Below are 16,564 nucleotides of genomic sequence, written 5' to 3' on the forward strand. Positions count from 1 at the left end.
TTTCTTCTTCATCTGTAATTTGGTGCACATAAGCTGGTTCTGACCGTCGTTCGATGCATAAAGGCATTTCTACCATATCATCCGGCATATTAATCAAAGATGCGAGTTTTGCAAGAGCATCTGCAAATTGATTCTCTTCTCGAGGTAGGTGTTGGTATGTTACTTGATCGAAGAATTGGACAACTTGGTCTATCCTGGCTTGATACGGTGCTAGGCTTTCACTCCGAATTTTCCAAGATCCCGTAATTTGGTTGATGATCAAAGATGAATCTCCATGTACCCGAAGATTCTTGATGCCTAAACCTACTGCTGCTTGTAGCCCAATGAGGCAAGCCTCATATTCTGCCGCATTAGTTGTCACCTCGAAGTCGAGTTTGACAGAGAGTGGTGTATGCTCGCCTTAAGGAGAAATATGAGTATGTCCTCATCCGAAAACGACCAGGTGTCTATTGTTTGTGCATCGTTGATGGGATTTTCTACGAAGAACTTGGCGACAGCGCGCCCTTTAAGAACTTTCAGAGGTACATAGTTGAGATCGAACTCTGAGAGCATCAAAGTCCATCTCGCTAGGCGTCCATTGAGAACAGGTTTTTCGAAGAGGTATTTAACAGGATCCATTTTGGAGTACACTTTGACGGAATAGCTAAGCATGTAATGGCGTAGCTTCTTCTTTGCCGATACAAAAGCGAGGCATATCTTCTCGAGTGGTGTGTACTTGCACTCATACTCCAAGAACTTTTTACTAAGGTAGTAGATAGCTCTGTCTTCTTTTCCCACGGTTTGGGCCAGCATGGCACCCATGGCTGTTTCAGTTACTGTGAGATATAAACCAAGAGGTTGATCTCGTTGTGGTGGCATGAGCACTGGTGGTTTGGCTAGTATCTCCTTGATTCGGTCGAATGCCTTTTGACAGTCATCATCCCACATGGTGTGATCCGTTTTCTTTAGCTTCTTGAAGATAGGTTCACAGATCATGGTGAGTTTCGATATGAATCGACTTATGTACTGCACCTTGCCCAAGAATCCTCTAACCTCCTTCTCTATTTGAGGTTGCGGCATTTCCATTAGAGCTTTGATCTTGGAAGGGTCTATTTCTATCCCTCGTTGGCTAACGACATATCCCAGGAGTTTGCCGGATGTTACCCCAAATGCACATTTCCGTGGATTGAGTCTCATGTTGTACTTTGGTAGTCTTGAGAAGAATTTGCGAAGGTTCGCAATGTGCCCCTCTCTATCTTTGGACTTGACAATCATATCATCTACTTATACCTCAACTTCTTTAAGCATCATGTCATGTAGTAGTGTAGTTGTGGTGCGTTGATATGTAGCTCTGGCATTGATAAACCCAAACGGCATAACTGTGTAGTAATAGGTGCCCCATTGAGTGAGGAAGGCGGTTTTGTGCATGTCTTCTATGGCCATCTTGATCTGATTATACCCTGCATATCCATCCATTGAGGATAGCAACGCGTGATCCGCTGTATTATCCACCAATATGTCGATATGTGGTAGAGGAAAGTCGTCCTTCGGACTCGCTTTGTTTAAGTCCCTGAAATCAACACAATCACGGATTCTCCCATCCTTCTTGGGTACGGGTACTATGTTGGCTACCCAGTCTGAGTATTCGGATACTTTGATGAACCCGGCTTTGAATTGCTTATGGACTTCTTCTTTGATCTTAACAGCCCATTCGGTTCTCATTTGACGAAGCTTATGTTTCACGGTTTTGAAACCTGGTTTGATTGGTATTCTGTGCTCTATGATATCTCTGTCGATCCCTGGTATGTCTTTGTAGGACCAAGCAAAAACATCCTTGAATTCGTGTAGGAGGTCTATAAAACCGGCCCTTTCGGTGGGGCTCAAGGTCGTCCCTATCCTAATTTCTTGGGGTTCTAGTTCGGTTCCTACGTTGATGGGTTCGATGTTTTTTATAACTGGTCTCCCTTCCCCCTCTTGTAGTATTTCTTTGGCTATGTAAGGAGGTATTTCGATTGAGTCTGGGTCTGGGTCATCCTCATTATCATCGTAAACAGAATTGCATTCAGAATAACACAAAGAGTAAGCAGAACCAGAATTATTCATTTTAAATTTTGAAAAGAGTTGAAACAAAGAGGCCATCTGTTCAGTAGTTAGTGGCGGTAAAGGGACAGCTGTTGGGACATTTCCCAAACTGCTATTACTACTTGATGCTAAGCTAGGAGGAACAAGGGGAGTGGGAGTGACGACATGAGGAGACTCTCTAGGGACTTTTCTAGACTCCGACTCGAACTCGGACTCTGATTCTGACTCGAATTCATCGTCTTCTGGTTCTCCTTTGAACATCTCTCCTTCTCCAGTGGTGAGCATGAAGAGTCTTCCTTGGTTGTTCGTCCACTTGATCGATTTTCTCCATCCTTTCTGTTGATTCGAACTACTTTCTGTGATCAATGCGGTAGGGTTGAAGTGATCGTCTTGAAGTATCATGGTAATGATCTCGTCCTGCGCGGCTCCAACAAACCGATTTTCTCCAAATAGTAAGCTAACAGCTTGTTCGTCTAAGCAAGGTGCTTGACGAGTCTTGACGGTAGGAACCGTTTCTGTGGGAATAAAGTAGCAATCGTGAAAGATCTCGATTCCAGCTAGTTGCTTTCCTATGTAGTGCCAAGGCTCGGGAAACCCGTGAAAGAGTTCTTGAGTCCCTTCTCTAACGAAGTATCCATTTAGGGTAGGGAGTTAGGGCCGCATTTGGATTCCCACATTCTTGCGGTTTTGGAATTGAGTGAGCATTTCTAGGGCTTCCTCCTTGGTGGGTTTGTATCCTAGTCCTAGTGGTATCCTTTGCGAGTTGTCTTCTTTGTAAGGTGCAAAGGTATTTCTTTAGACAAGATTCAATGGCATCCCCGGGAAGTATCCCTGAGATTTGAGTATGTAGTTAACCACTAAATTAGAGTAGGGATCGAAATACAAAGGTGCCAACTCATTCTCCACAAGGTTTATGTTATGGAAGCCCCAAGCTCATATACCGGATCTACAAGTACTTGGTTGCTTGACCTCTTTTCTATTACCGCCTTGATGGGTGACGAAGTGATCGTCACCACTTTACCATCTAGTGGGATCTTAATTTTCTGGTGGAGGGTGGATGTTACTGCTTTGGAAGCGTGAATCCAAGGTCTTCCCAGATGTATGTTGAAGGATGCTTCAACGTCCACTATTTGGAAGTTAACCTTTCGTTCAATTGGCCACGTGGCTATGGTAAGGTTAACTAGTCCTACCACTTTTCATCGTGTATCATCATATGCGCGAACACCTTGGTTGGTAGGGGTCCAATCTGACTCTTTCATGCCCAATTTTTACGTTGTTTTCAATGGTATGACGTTGACTGCCGATCCATCATCTACCAAAGTCATTGGCAGTTTCTTCTTTAAGCAAATGATAGTAATGTATAGAGCCAAGTTGTGACTAGCGCCAAAAGGTGGCAAATCTTCACCTGAGAAAGTAACAGGGTTATTTAGCTTAGGCGAATATTGGAAGACCAAGTTGACTACGTCATCGGGTGTGGAGTTATGCGCCATGTTTAATTTGGCCAAAGCTTGCAGTAAACCTTGGCGATGTGGGAACGAGCTTGCAACTAGTTGCCAGATTGAAAGATCAGCCTTTGTCTTCTGTAGTTGCTTTAGTAAATGGTCAGTAGAGGTATCTTCGTTATCATTTGGCCTGACAACGTTGGTATTGGTGATTGGACCATTTGCTATGGGACCATTTTGAGAAATGTTTTGATATGGACGCCCCGAACGAGTAAGGTGGTCTATATCTTGGTCTTCGCTATTTTGGACTATCTCCTCACTGACTTTCACTAGGTAGTGTTCGGTGAGGTATTCATCTTCATCATCGTCGGCCCATACTCCATTGACAGTAGCAAGCTCTCTCAACCTCATGATTTCAGCCTCCAATCGGATGATTTGGTCGATTAGTTCATCAACCACGGCTATTACTTCTTGCATTGTAGCATTTTGAGAGAGATTTAGTGGCGCACGTTCTTTGGGTGTGATACTTGGATTACGTAGGGTTGCCATTATACTTTCTAATTCTGAGACTTGCCTATTGACGCTCTTTGCCCATGCCATAAAGTCGGTGATAGTAGGGGCAATGGTGGAGTAGTTCCCTTCATCTTCTATTGCATGGATCTCATCTTCGACTGGAGAAATGAGGTGTGAACAATCTAAGGTAGATTCTTCACTTGTAATCATCAGAATTCCAAGAGGATTATGAGTATTGTTAGGTTTACCTCCAGGCGGTATTGGTAGGCGACCGTCTTCAATTATGTCTTGAAGTACATGTTTTAGCTTGTAACATTTTTCTGTACCGCGTCCCTTACCTCTATGATATTCGCAGTACGAATTCTCGTCCCAGGACTTGGACTTCTTTTCTGGTTCAGGTGTAGGCTCTATGGGTTGAAGCTTACCCTGTTTTATCAATCTCTTCAGAGCATTGGAGTATGTATCCCCAATATTTGTGAACTTTCTTTGTGGGATACTCTTCTTTTATGGTTCGAGAAGGTTAACCTCATCAGTCTTGCTAGTAGAGCCGTAAGAACGACTTGTTGAGCCTTGATATCCACGACCTACCGTTTTGAATAAGAGTCCTTTACGAATATCATCTTCGATCCTTGTCCCTAGTACAGTTAAGTCTTTGAAGGTCTTAATGTTTTGGTACCTCAAATGACTTGCATAAATGGGCTTTAAGTTGTCCACAAATTTTTCCACGAGGGTAGCTTCATCTGGACGTTCGACAAGTTGGGTACTAGTCTTCCTCCACCTACTTAGGAAGTCGGTGAAGCCTTCTTTATCATTTTGGGTAAAAACCTCTAAGGTGCGCATATTGACTTGGATCTCAGCATTATCCACATATTGCTTAGCAAAGTCGATCGCGGCATCATTTCAGGTGGCAATCTTCTTGTGTTCTAGGTAATAGAACCATTGCTTAGGAATCGTGTCAAGAGATAAAGGAAATATCCTTAAGAACATCTCGGGTTTAATGCCTTCGATAGACATATAATCCTTGAAAGCACGGATATGGTTCAAAGGGTTTTCGTGCCCCTTGAATTTCGGGATATCCGTCATGTTGAAGTTTGTTTTGTACAAAATATTCCCTAACCTTGTTCAAGTTTCACCCTTGGCTACACGTAAGTGTATTATTCCCCAGCGGAGTCGCCAAACTGTGGACGCGGGCCCACGAGGGTCGCTCGGGTAGAAAACGATCAAGCTTTGCATTTGTAGAGTCGCCAGCAATTTATTATGGAAAATTGGAAACCGTTCGAATACCTCGTGCCATGTCAAGACACAAAGTAGTGACATGAACACCAAGAACTCGTTACCCTTAGTATTCTATGTCTAGAATGACTCTCGTGGATGCCAATGAACACGGATGTTCACAGAGATCTGGAGTAAGGGGTGAGGGTACGTGTTAGGAAGCTCTTTTGATCGAACACCTCATCCCACCCGCCTCGATAGCGGCCTCTACTAATGATTAGGGAAAATCGTCTATACTCGATATGTTGAAGGTTATATGCATGCTATGCAACATCCATTAGATTAATCCTAGCATGTGAATTTAGACTAAGTCGGTGAATACGTAGTTTAGCATTCATTAATGTCGAGGTAGAAATTTAGGTTAATTGCATGTGAGAGCATACAAACAATAAATAATAAAGAATAGAATAGAAATACAATAAAGAAAATTACAATAATTACAACGGGTTAATTGATTTACGTCGAAAATACATTTAAAATGGATAATTTGAGGAAAAGAAAGGGAAAATAAATTAACGAACAGATTATTAGGTGATAATACGAGTAATAGTTAATTAATACGTAAGCTAATAACTAGGTCAAAGCAACAACGGAAGTTTAGGAGCAGAATTCAACCCGGAACAGGCGCAGCAGTGCTGCGTCCTTTGGATGAGGCGCAGTGCTCACTGCGTCTGTTCATGAGGTGAATTCTGGCTGTGAAGCCGGAATTGCAAATCGTTAATGTTCATTGGTGATTTAAACGATCGATTATTGACATCTGACTCGGATAGAAGTGGATTAATATATTATTTATATGCAAATTAGTCGTAAAAACAATAAAAGACGGGATAAAACTAATTAAAACAAATTAATTGTAAGATTAAAAGGTTAATTACAAATAAACGAATTAGAACAAATTAATTAGGTTATCAATGTTAAACTATTGATGACAACGAACAAACGAAAATATACAAAAGATGAATTTCAGAGACTTGATATTGATGAATCGAATCTCTAGAACCCGGATTGATTTAATGCCGAAAACCCGCAAATATTAATTATTTGGGATTTAAGTCGGGAATTAAAAAGGCGACGAATTATTAATGATTATATGTTAAAATAATCATGCCAATGAAATAAGAACAAGCAAAGACGAAAGAAAAACAAACGAATTAAACAGAAGACGAAGGAAGAAGAAGGAAAGCAGGAACTGCGGCAGCCTCAAGAAGAGGCGCAACAGGTGCTGCGTCCCTTCGAAGAGGCGCAGCAGTTGCTGCGTTCCTTCTCGATGTTTGTCTCCCGTTAACCTGTAAAAAGGGTTTGAATAAAGGTTTTATAAATCGGTCTTGAATATATTTTTGACTGTAAACCTTACAATAATGATTACAAAAATAAAATACAATAGTAAAAGATGGGATTTACACCCTCACACTTACATGTTTGACGAAATTAGAGTAACTAAGTTAACGTTTAGTGATGCTCGACTCAAACGTACGACGAAAGTGCCCTCTAAGAGGAAATTAAACAAAGTTGATTAAGTTGATTGATGTGGAGTTGGTCAAATTGATCGGTCATGCAAAACGAGGCTGGTACTCAGAAGGATCCGAGCTTACGTGGTCGAAAGTTCAAGCACGTAGATGCCAAAAAGCAAGAGCGTGGTCTTAGAATGCAAAGGGAGAAGAGAAGGGCGGACACTCGCGTGAGAAATATGAGGAACGAAGGTCTCTATTTATACTAATCACTAGAAGGAATTAGGGTTTCGGTGAAACTTTGGAAGTAAATCTCGAAAAGATCTTAAAATACGCAGAAAGGAGCTGGGGAAGAGGCGCAGCAGCCACTGCGTCTCTTGGAAGAGGCGCAGCACCTGCTGCGTCTTTTCCCAAAGGGTTTCCTCCCGCAGAAGAAAGATTTCCATGTTTCTATTATGGAATTGCGGTTTGATCTTAATTTCCTTGTTATTTATAAAATAATTTCGGGATATAATTTACCAAAGATTAAAAGATTGAAAATATGGAATAGAAATATCCGAAACATTCCAGAATATTCTGACTCGGCATTTTAAACGGTTATTAGAAAATGAAGACGGTTTTTGACCGGACTTCAAATGTACTCTAATTACTGTCAAAACGACCGTAATGGTGCGTAGATGACGACCAAGGGGTTGACACAAGTGTTTGAGCTATCACTTGACGATAAACTTACGAACTGTCATAAATCGTTCCGTGTACCAAACATGCGGCCCAATCATCACCGGGTGGCTTTCAGGAGGTGAAGAAATGAGGTATCTACAAAAACGTGGGAGTATAAACCATCAACACAATATCTTCCATTTTTATGCATATGATTTTTTTTTCTCACTTTCTTCTTTTTTTTTTCTTTTCTTTTTCAGCCTTATTTTTTTCAATCCAAATTTTTTCAATCTTTTTTCTTCTTTTCTTTCCCTTCAACTTTTCCACCAACTTCTCAAAATAGATATAACCGCATTGCAGTGAAACATTCCCAACAGGCTACCATTACTAGCTCGGCTAGGGTAGGCAAAATTATAGATTGTAGCTATATGGGACAAAATAGGCAATTTAGCTATGTGGAGCTCATGGGTAGAAAGAAATAAAGGGGATTGCTTCTCCTAACACGTGTCACCAACCACAGACCGAATGCATACATGTACTAAGTAGACTGAATTCATGCTTATGCAATTTTGATGTGACATGCCTTATAAGGAGTAACTACTCACATTCCTACATGAACTGGTCATGAATGTCACCAGTTTATAAGCTCTAAACCTTAGAAGTTATAGGTAGCTTGCCAAAATTCAAAGTCAAGTCTAATGTTCAGCAAGAAATTTAATAAAAACTCGTGGACCATGCATATAAGACTCTGCTAATAACATGTCAATTATGCAAGGCTTAGGCAAAACAAAACGTAGTGCAAAATCATCATTGAAATACTACCGTTCCGACTCGACCTAATATGCAAAAGAAAAGCATGTTTTTTATTTTTATTTTCAAACATTTCAATTTTTTTTTTTGTTATATGGAAAAGGAAAAACAATACAAACGGAAATGCAATAAACATGTAAACAAAAATGCAACAAAAATGCAGATGGATGCAGACAAACAGATGCATACCCTCCCCAAACCAAATCACACAATGCCCCCATTGTGATCAGCAAACACCAGCAGCATCAAAATATATGGGAGAAGGGGGTACGTAAAACGAGATGAAATGCAAATAAATCAAAGAAGGAAATATGACTCACAAGATAGGGCACGTAAAAGACCTCCCCAAACCAGCCAACAACAAGGGAGGTCGTAGCCAGATGCTACTAATCGTCGCCCGCCTCGTAGTCGGAGTCCTCCTCCTCCCCAGCTGTGGCCTCCGTAGTAGTAGGGAGAGGGTAACCGTCCACAGGGTAGCGGTAGTAAGATGGATGTGGCCACCCAGCTGGTGGCAACCATCCGTCACGAGCGTAGTGGTCATAGACAGGAAAGTCGGCTAAGGCCTGTTTCAGCTCCATCCTAGTTGTATGCTTGCACAAGTCCAACAAAAGGTAATCCCGCCCCTCCTGATCCATGACCGGAGGGGTGATAAAAGGAGGTGGACATATGAAGTGGGCTGGGTAGACCGGCTGTGGTCCAGGCTGAGTCTCAGCCGTAGAAGGTGTTGTTCGTGGGGAAGTATGTGGGCCCTGAGAAGACTGGCCCTGCTCCCTAGCAGTGGGAGCACTCTGCTGCTGCCTATACTCCATTAGGTAGGAGGGGATAGGTGGACGACGTCCTCTGCCCTCTACATGGGGAAGAGGGACCAAAGGAGATAAGGTAGTACATGGTAAAGTCACGGTAGGGTACGGGGAGATCATCCACGTACGGTCAGATGAGAGCCACTTGACTGACCGCATGTACGGTATGTCCATATAACTACAGCTGTCAGGACCACCGGTGAGCTCATGTCCTATAGGGACCATGCCGCGAGGGAAATCAGGGATAAGCTGGCGGGCTATATGAGAAACTAGTCCGCCAGCCACTAAGGTAGCTAAAGAGCCCGTCCCAAGTGTGTGAAAGTGTGTGGCGGTCAAATAAGCAATGTTCAGCATATACGGGGTACCACTGTCAATTTTCAAGTACCCCACCAAGATAGACAACTCAATTGTGTTAATATTATTGGACTCCTTTCGGCCAAAGATAGTGTTGCCGAGTAAACGGAGCCAAAACCGAATAAGGGGAAGATGGACAAAGGCTCCGCGTCTCTTTCCGTCTGTACAGTCGGAAATAGCAGACCACATGGCACGCACTAACTTCTTAGGGGGAGTGGCGTGTCCATCACTAGTTAGCCCTAAAAGGGCTCCAAAAGCAGCCAAGGTCAAGGAAAACCCTTGGTTAAAAATACGAAAATGAATACAAGTGGCCAAAGGGTTGCTCTCATAGGCAACCTCATCGAAGACGTAGGAGCTGAAAAACTCGAGGGTCGGGATTAAATAAGTGTATTCGTGCATACCTACCAAACCCGACATCTCTGTATGGCATAAAAGGTCGATTACAGGTTCATAGAAACCTAGTGTCTCAAGACTAGGTCGATGTAGAAAACATGAGTAAGCATCGTGGTATGGTTGACGTCAATCGCTATCCATCTTTAGGCCCAGATAAGAACTTGGACCGTCCAGTCAGGACGATTGGTAGAATGGGTTATGTTAAGCCTAGGAAGACCGAATAAAACGACCTAAGAAGGTCGAGTAATGAAAACCGACAACTGTCTCGTATAAACTATTCCCTAACCTTGTTCAAGTTTCACCCTGGGTAACACGAAAGTTTATCACCCCCAGCGGAGTCGCCAAATGGTGGACATGGGCCACCCGCGCCGTGCGCACCCCCACGTTGGTCTCTAGATGGCGGCACTTCTCCCACGGAACATTGGGTTGCCAAAGCACGTCATGGGCCGTTACCGATTGGTGAGGCATTGAAACTGGTGAAAGGTTGAATAAGCTTGCATTTATGGAGTCGCCACCAATTTATTGTGGAAAAATTGGAAACCGTTCGAATACCTCATGCCAGTCAAGACACAAAGAAATGACATGAATACTAAGAACTCATTACCCTTAGCATTCTATATCTAGAATGACTCTCGAAGATGCCAATGGACATGGATGGCCATAGATAACTGGAGTAAGGGGTGAGGGTACGTATTAGGAAGCTTGATAGATCATAGATCCATATTAGACTCTCTAATAAAATTAATTTATCTCATAAATTGTTATTTAGGTGATCTATGTAACATGCATGCTAATATGAAAGCATAAAAAGAAGATATAAGGAAAAACAATTTCCTTACATTGAATATATGGTAAAATTGGCACAAACTAGTTCTCCTTACTAGTTTGTTCTTGAGCTAAAATGATATGGATGATCCTCCTTGAAAAACCTTCAAAAAGAAAGTCTCCTTCAAGTTGCACCCAAGAACTAACCCAATAATAATAACAAGTTTGTACTAGTTACTTGTTAATATTGCTCCCTTGATAAATATTAGTAATATCACTAACTTATCTTAGTAATATTAATAATGAATACTAGTGATGAATTATTGTAGAGAGATAGAGTGAAATTTTCACATGCAAAAGATGGTAGAGTGTAAGAATGAAGTAGTGTAGAAATGTGAACAAATATGGAGTGTAAAGGGGGGAAAAGTGGCGGGTGGTGGAGTCCTCAAGTGGACAATTTTTGTCTTATAATTTTATCTTACATCACATGCAAAATCTAGTATAAGATATATATATTATGGTAGTATACAAAATAAGGTAAAATGATTATGTGAGTAATCATCCACTACACTTATTTTACACGGTCCACTTGACCATATACGGGTCCATGTTGGTTTTTATATTTGTCGCACAAATCCGTGTAATTTTTATTTTAAACATCGTGTCATGTTTAAATACTTCCATAATTAATTCGTCCAATTCACTCCGTAAATATACGTGTACCACTACACATATTATTTACGTACTAATATTAATCACATTAATCAATTAGTACAATTTTAGTAAATTAACAGTTAATTAACTAAAACCCGTTTCCCAAAACTTATTATTTAATTATCGCATAATTAAATAATAACTGCCGCTCCTCGAGTTCGCAACTCGAAATCTCTCTAAAAATAATCGACTAACCTCTTAGTCTATAACTCAAGGGACTAAACAAATTGTATCTCATACAATTAATTAGTTATCAATTGGGGTTTGTTCGGTGTGACCGAAAGGGGTCAGTTGATCACCGCCGTCTCACGACAATAACGTCAAACTCTAGTCAGCCAACCGTTATCGATTTACGTTAATCAACTGACGAGGATCAAATAATTAAATATCTGATGATATTCTATTAATGAGATTTATTATGTTAACGCACTATTGTGGAGGACACTAACTCCAACAATCTCCCACTTGTCCGACACAAGGTGTGCGCTACCAATTCTCTTGTCCGTTTTAATCTTCCACTCAATGCAAGGTGTCTTTCAGGTGGCAATTGCACATGAACACATCGCGAGTGGTTTTCTCGATCGGGAGTGTGACTACCTGACCGGAAAAATCTCTCACAGATTACTTCCGAGCGTGGCCACGCATTTGTAGTCATTAACTCCTCGAGTGGCCTTGAGATATAGTTACCCAACGTGGGTGGACAATTCTTGTATGCCCTATCTATCCTATTGCACAATACAGCTCACCATGACCTAGTAAATGCCCTTTTGGCCTCCTTTCACGGCACGACCTAGGACAAAAACCAAAGTCACTCGGAAACTGCACCTGCTCAGATAATAGTCTCCAGTCAAAATAATCGACTCATTAGAACATCTTAGAGATCCCCGCCACGACCACGCATCTATAATAGAACTTAGGGACTCTCTAAATGGTCACTGTCCGACAAAGTGTCACACACTCTGCCTATGTAATCGACCAGTCATCACATATGACCTTATGGTGTTGAACAACCATCAATCGACTTACAATCTAGTCACCCCGAGACGTCACCTCATTAAGTGACTAGGGACAAAATACAATGTTCATCTTATTCACTTGAATATTGTTCAACATTGTCTCCACAACTTATTCAGATAAACAAGGTATTCGGTTTTCGATCGATGAATAATTGAGTTCTTAAAGAAACTCTAACAATGAATGCGATCATCACTTATGTAAATATCAATACTCTATCAAATATTTATATAACGATCTTTAGCAATTAAGGTATACTCTTCAATCACATTGAAATCACATAACCATCATGTCTACCTTATGCCAACGGCTTTGGTTAGAGGATTAGCAACAGTTGCATCACTCTATTTTTCATTGCAATTTTCCTTTGTTCTATGCAATCTTTTCATCACATAGAGCATTTCTAAGTACATGTCTAAACAAGTTTTTAGACTCTAGTTCTAAAGCTAGTCAAACACTCCCACTGTTTTCACAGTCTCTTGGGATAAGATATTTGGCTAACAGAACTACTCTAGTCCCATTAAATTCCGGTTATCAACTATCTCTTTTACAACATCGGATGCTGTAATGTACTTAGCTTTTCGTTCATGATTTGTACGCATAACACTTATACATACACATATTTCATATGACATCTTTTATGTATGACTCCTCATACATATATTCTTTATACATGTATAACTTCTTATACATATATGTATAACTTCTTATACATATTATTCTTTATGCACATAACACTCTTACATGCTAACCATTCCATAACGAGGCCCATAACATCTTATAAGCATATGAATGTTTCCGTGTAATCCTTTTACAGAAAATTCATAAATTCCTCCAAACTACAAGAGTAAATCCTCAGTGCTTCTCAAGTACTCAAGGATGCTCTTGATAATCATCTAGTGACCCTCACTAGGAAATGATTGGTAATGACTTCTCATATTCTCAATATGATAAGTCCAGATGAGAGAAGCTCTTAGCATATATAATAGATCCTGCAGCTGAAGCACATGAGATCATATTAATTGTTCAACAACTTGAACGAGCCAAGAAATTTATCACATAAGTCTCTTGACTATAATTCTAATATCCTTGGAGATCTATCTCATTAGATCTGGATATTTAAGATGCGCCATGCTACTCTCAAGTATTCACTCGAGAATATTTCTAGTCACTAATATGTCAAACACACATTTAGACTAAGAAATATCACCTTAGCTACATTTCTAGTCACTAATATGTCAAGCACATATTTAGACTAAGAAACTTACTTTAGCTCCCACTAAACTCCATGTATCATCATGTTATCTCGACACTCGAGTAATACCGTTTGATAGACTACATGATTGAACCCAAAGTTCCAACTCTTTGATGTATATAGATCACAAAAGGGATCTTTCAAGCATGCTAGGCTTCTTAGCATTGATGAAACTTCTCCCAAGGAGAAAGTTTCGTTATCCTTTTGCCTAAACTCATCCTCGTGAGAGGCTATATTGCTAAGACCATACGAATTGATAAAGGCATTTGGGTTGTCACAAACTCTCTATAACAAGCCCAAATTTTAAACATCTTATGTAACCTTTATGACAAGATCAAGGTAACCAACCAAAGTATTCACCTTAAGTCAAGTCTCAAAAACATCTCGTGTTTCCTTCCTTATCGCATCGTGTGCAAAGAGATCAATTCGAATTGCATGGTGACACGCCATCATATAGAGTTCATACTGTAGAAAAGCCTTTGATGTGGGTTTAAGATTCGTCACTTTTGAAAAGTAACGCAATATTATCGCAAAATTATCTCCTTATAACCACTGAGCCACAATAAAGAACGTCTTCTTGTATTATACTCACCACTGAGCCTTAATAAAGAACGTCTTCTTGCATTGAACTCAGTTTGTGGGTCTTGGACTTCCGCAAGTTCAAAATTTCTCCCACTCTGTCTTCCAGAAAATGAAAATCTTTCTAGAAAGACAGCATTACGAGCCACAAACTCTTTGTTCTCGTTTTGGAGGAGTAAAAACCAAGTGGTTCAATTTTGGATAACCCTCACAAATACATAAATTGGTTCTGAACATAAACATTTATGGTTCCAAATGTATAATAATGACAAGTTAGGGACCCTCCCTACCCATATCTCATATGGAGTCATTAAGGCTATTATAGTCGGGTTTTAAACTATTAGTGAGAAAATAGCTTACAAAATTGCGAAAAACCTCAAACTATATCTCATAAAGTTCGGTTTATATACTTGACTACACCATACTCTATGGTGTCCCAAGGAGAAGGTATTATGTGAACTGGTTCACAATCTTCTTAGTGATTATCAAGGTCATTACTTGATATTACCCATTTGATCTTCAAAGTCAATACTTTGAAAATTACGATCAACATCTTGATCTTGAAGTGCTTTTGGTTTACTACTTCATTTGAAAATATTCCACGTTTCAAAAATCACTTTTATGTCTTATTAAATAGATATGAGGTTTTCATATCTACTTAACATTACGGTAAAAGTAACCAAGTATGTATATTACCAACTATCGGCCTTACACATTCGTATGTATATGGTCGATCACCTCACTATTGTGTTTCTTTTCTGCAAAAGAAAAACATAATACATGCACACATACCATAAGACTCACAATCAAATGGTTGTTCAATGTGCTTTTCGTTTACTCGTTTGAAGCGAATTTACTTGAGGTTTGATCAATAGGGTTCACCAGATTAGAGATTTTAAAATCTACAAGATAGTTTTAATATTTAGTTTTCGTGAAGAATGTAAAATTCCTCTAACTTGTATGGTCTAAACCAACCACCAAGTTATCATAGGAGTAGGTACAACCTTTTGTTTTAAATCACATGAGTGATGCCTTCTATGTATAAACATAGATGATTACATTCTTTTAAAATCAAATTTAGGTATATTTGTCCTCATCGAAATCATTGCTACTCTAGCACCATTTCGATACAAAAATGTCCTATGCTAGACGTCTTACGTTTTGTCAATTCATGTAAACTTCTTTACAAAGAAATGACCCATACTTAGTATGTCATACCAAGATAGTGGAACTAGCCTATCCATTGAGTAGATGTCTCTTTCAACTTTGTTCTATCGCATACATCTAGGGTTGATTCTTCTTAACTCCCACTCACTTTCACATTCCTCTTTGCTTCAATCAAGCAAAAATGAATCTCATGAAGACCTCTCTTCATGTCATTTGTGATATTTTATACACTTAGTAAGAGTGAATTACTATAAAGTGAGTGAAACATGTGGCAAAATCTCAACTTCTTGCGAAATTGGACTACCTAACCGTTCAATTGTTATCATATGCCTAAATTATTTAGCGCATAAACAATCGATTTGGCTTTTATTGAATTGAGCCATTTGATGGTATTATATTGGAGTATTATTTGTGTTTTTGAAAACTCTTTTCGTAAACATTTAAATTACTCTTGAGTAATTAATATGTCATCATCATGACGGAGGTGTCACTTTCGAAATCAAGACTCTCTTGATAAAATTTGACTCCCTTTTAAACTCGTAATATGAGTTTGCAACATGAAAACCCCCTTTTAAATATGTATGGATGTTAAGTTGTATAATAATCGCAATAATTGTTGTAAGCTTATGTAGGTGAATTAGTAAATCATGTTACCAATCATTGCTACCGAATTCCTTCAAAGAAACCGCTTCCTATGAAAGAACGAAATGAGTATAATAATAAATAGAGGATGAAGTGCGCGGTGTCATAGTAAATACGTTAAAGAACAAAAATAGAAAAAATTAACATTCAATGTTTTAAAATACTTGTGAAAACATGTTCAACAAGTTTTAGCATTAATATAATGACCTCCCACTAAATTATATAAATGATTAAAAGATCCGTCTTTAGACAAAAATAGGCATCGCTTGGGCGAAACATCCCATAATTGTGTAAATTCGGTAAGTCACGTTGACTAATTCTACCTCTAGAACTCTTGGTCGACGAATTTCCTTAAATCAATCTACTAGCCCCGGAACATAAGACCGTCTTATATCCCGTTGAGTCCAACCAATTTTGGCGTGTGATAACCACTTACCACCCTACTTACTTAAGGTGAAAAGAGAACACCCCGCTTGGGCGAGCGTGGCTCTAATGAACAAGAGATTCATAGGTGTTACTAATTGGTAATGCTAATCTCAATTTTAGTTATGTGAGAGATCTTGTCAATTAGTCATGAATTCCCTTTAAGTGAACTAAGTCAGCGAATGTAAATGACGTGAATTGACAATCGCGAAAATAAAATGCATGTGAATGGCGATTTTGGCATGCGCGAAA

The sequence above is a fragment of the Silene latifolia genome, chromosome X, assembly GCF_048544455.1.
Source record: "Silene latifolia isolate original U9 population chromosome X, ASM4854445v1, whole genome shotgun sequence".
Taxonomy (NCBI): Eukaryota; Viridiplantae; Streptophyta; class Magnoliopsida; order Caryophyllales; family Caryophyllaceae; genus Silene; species Silene latifolia.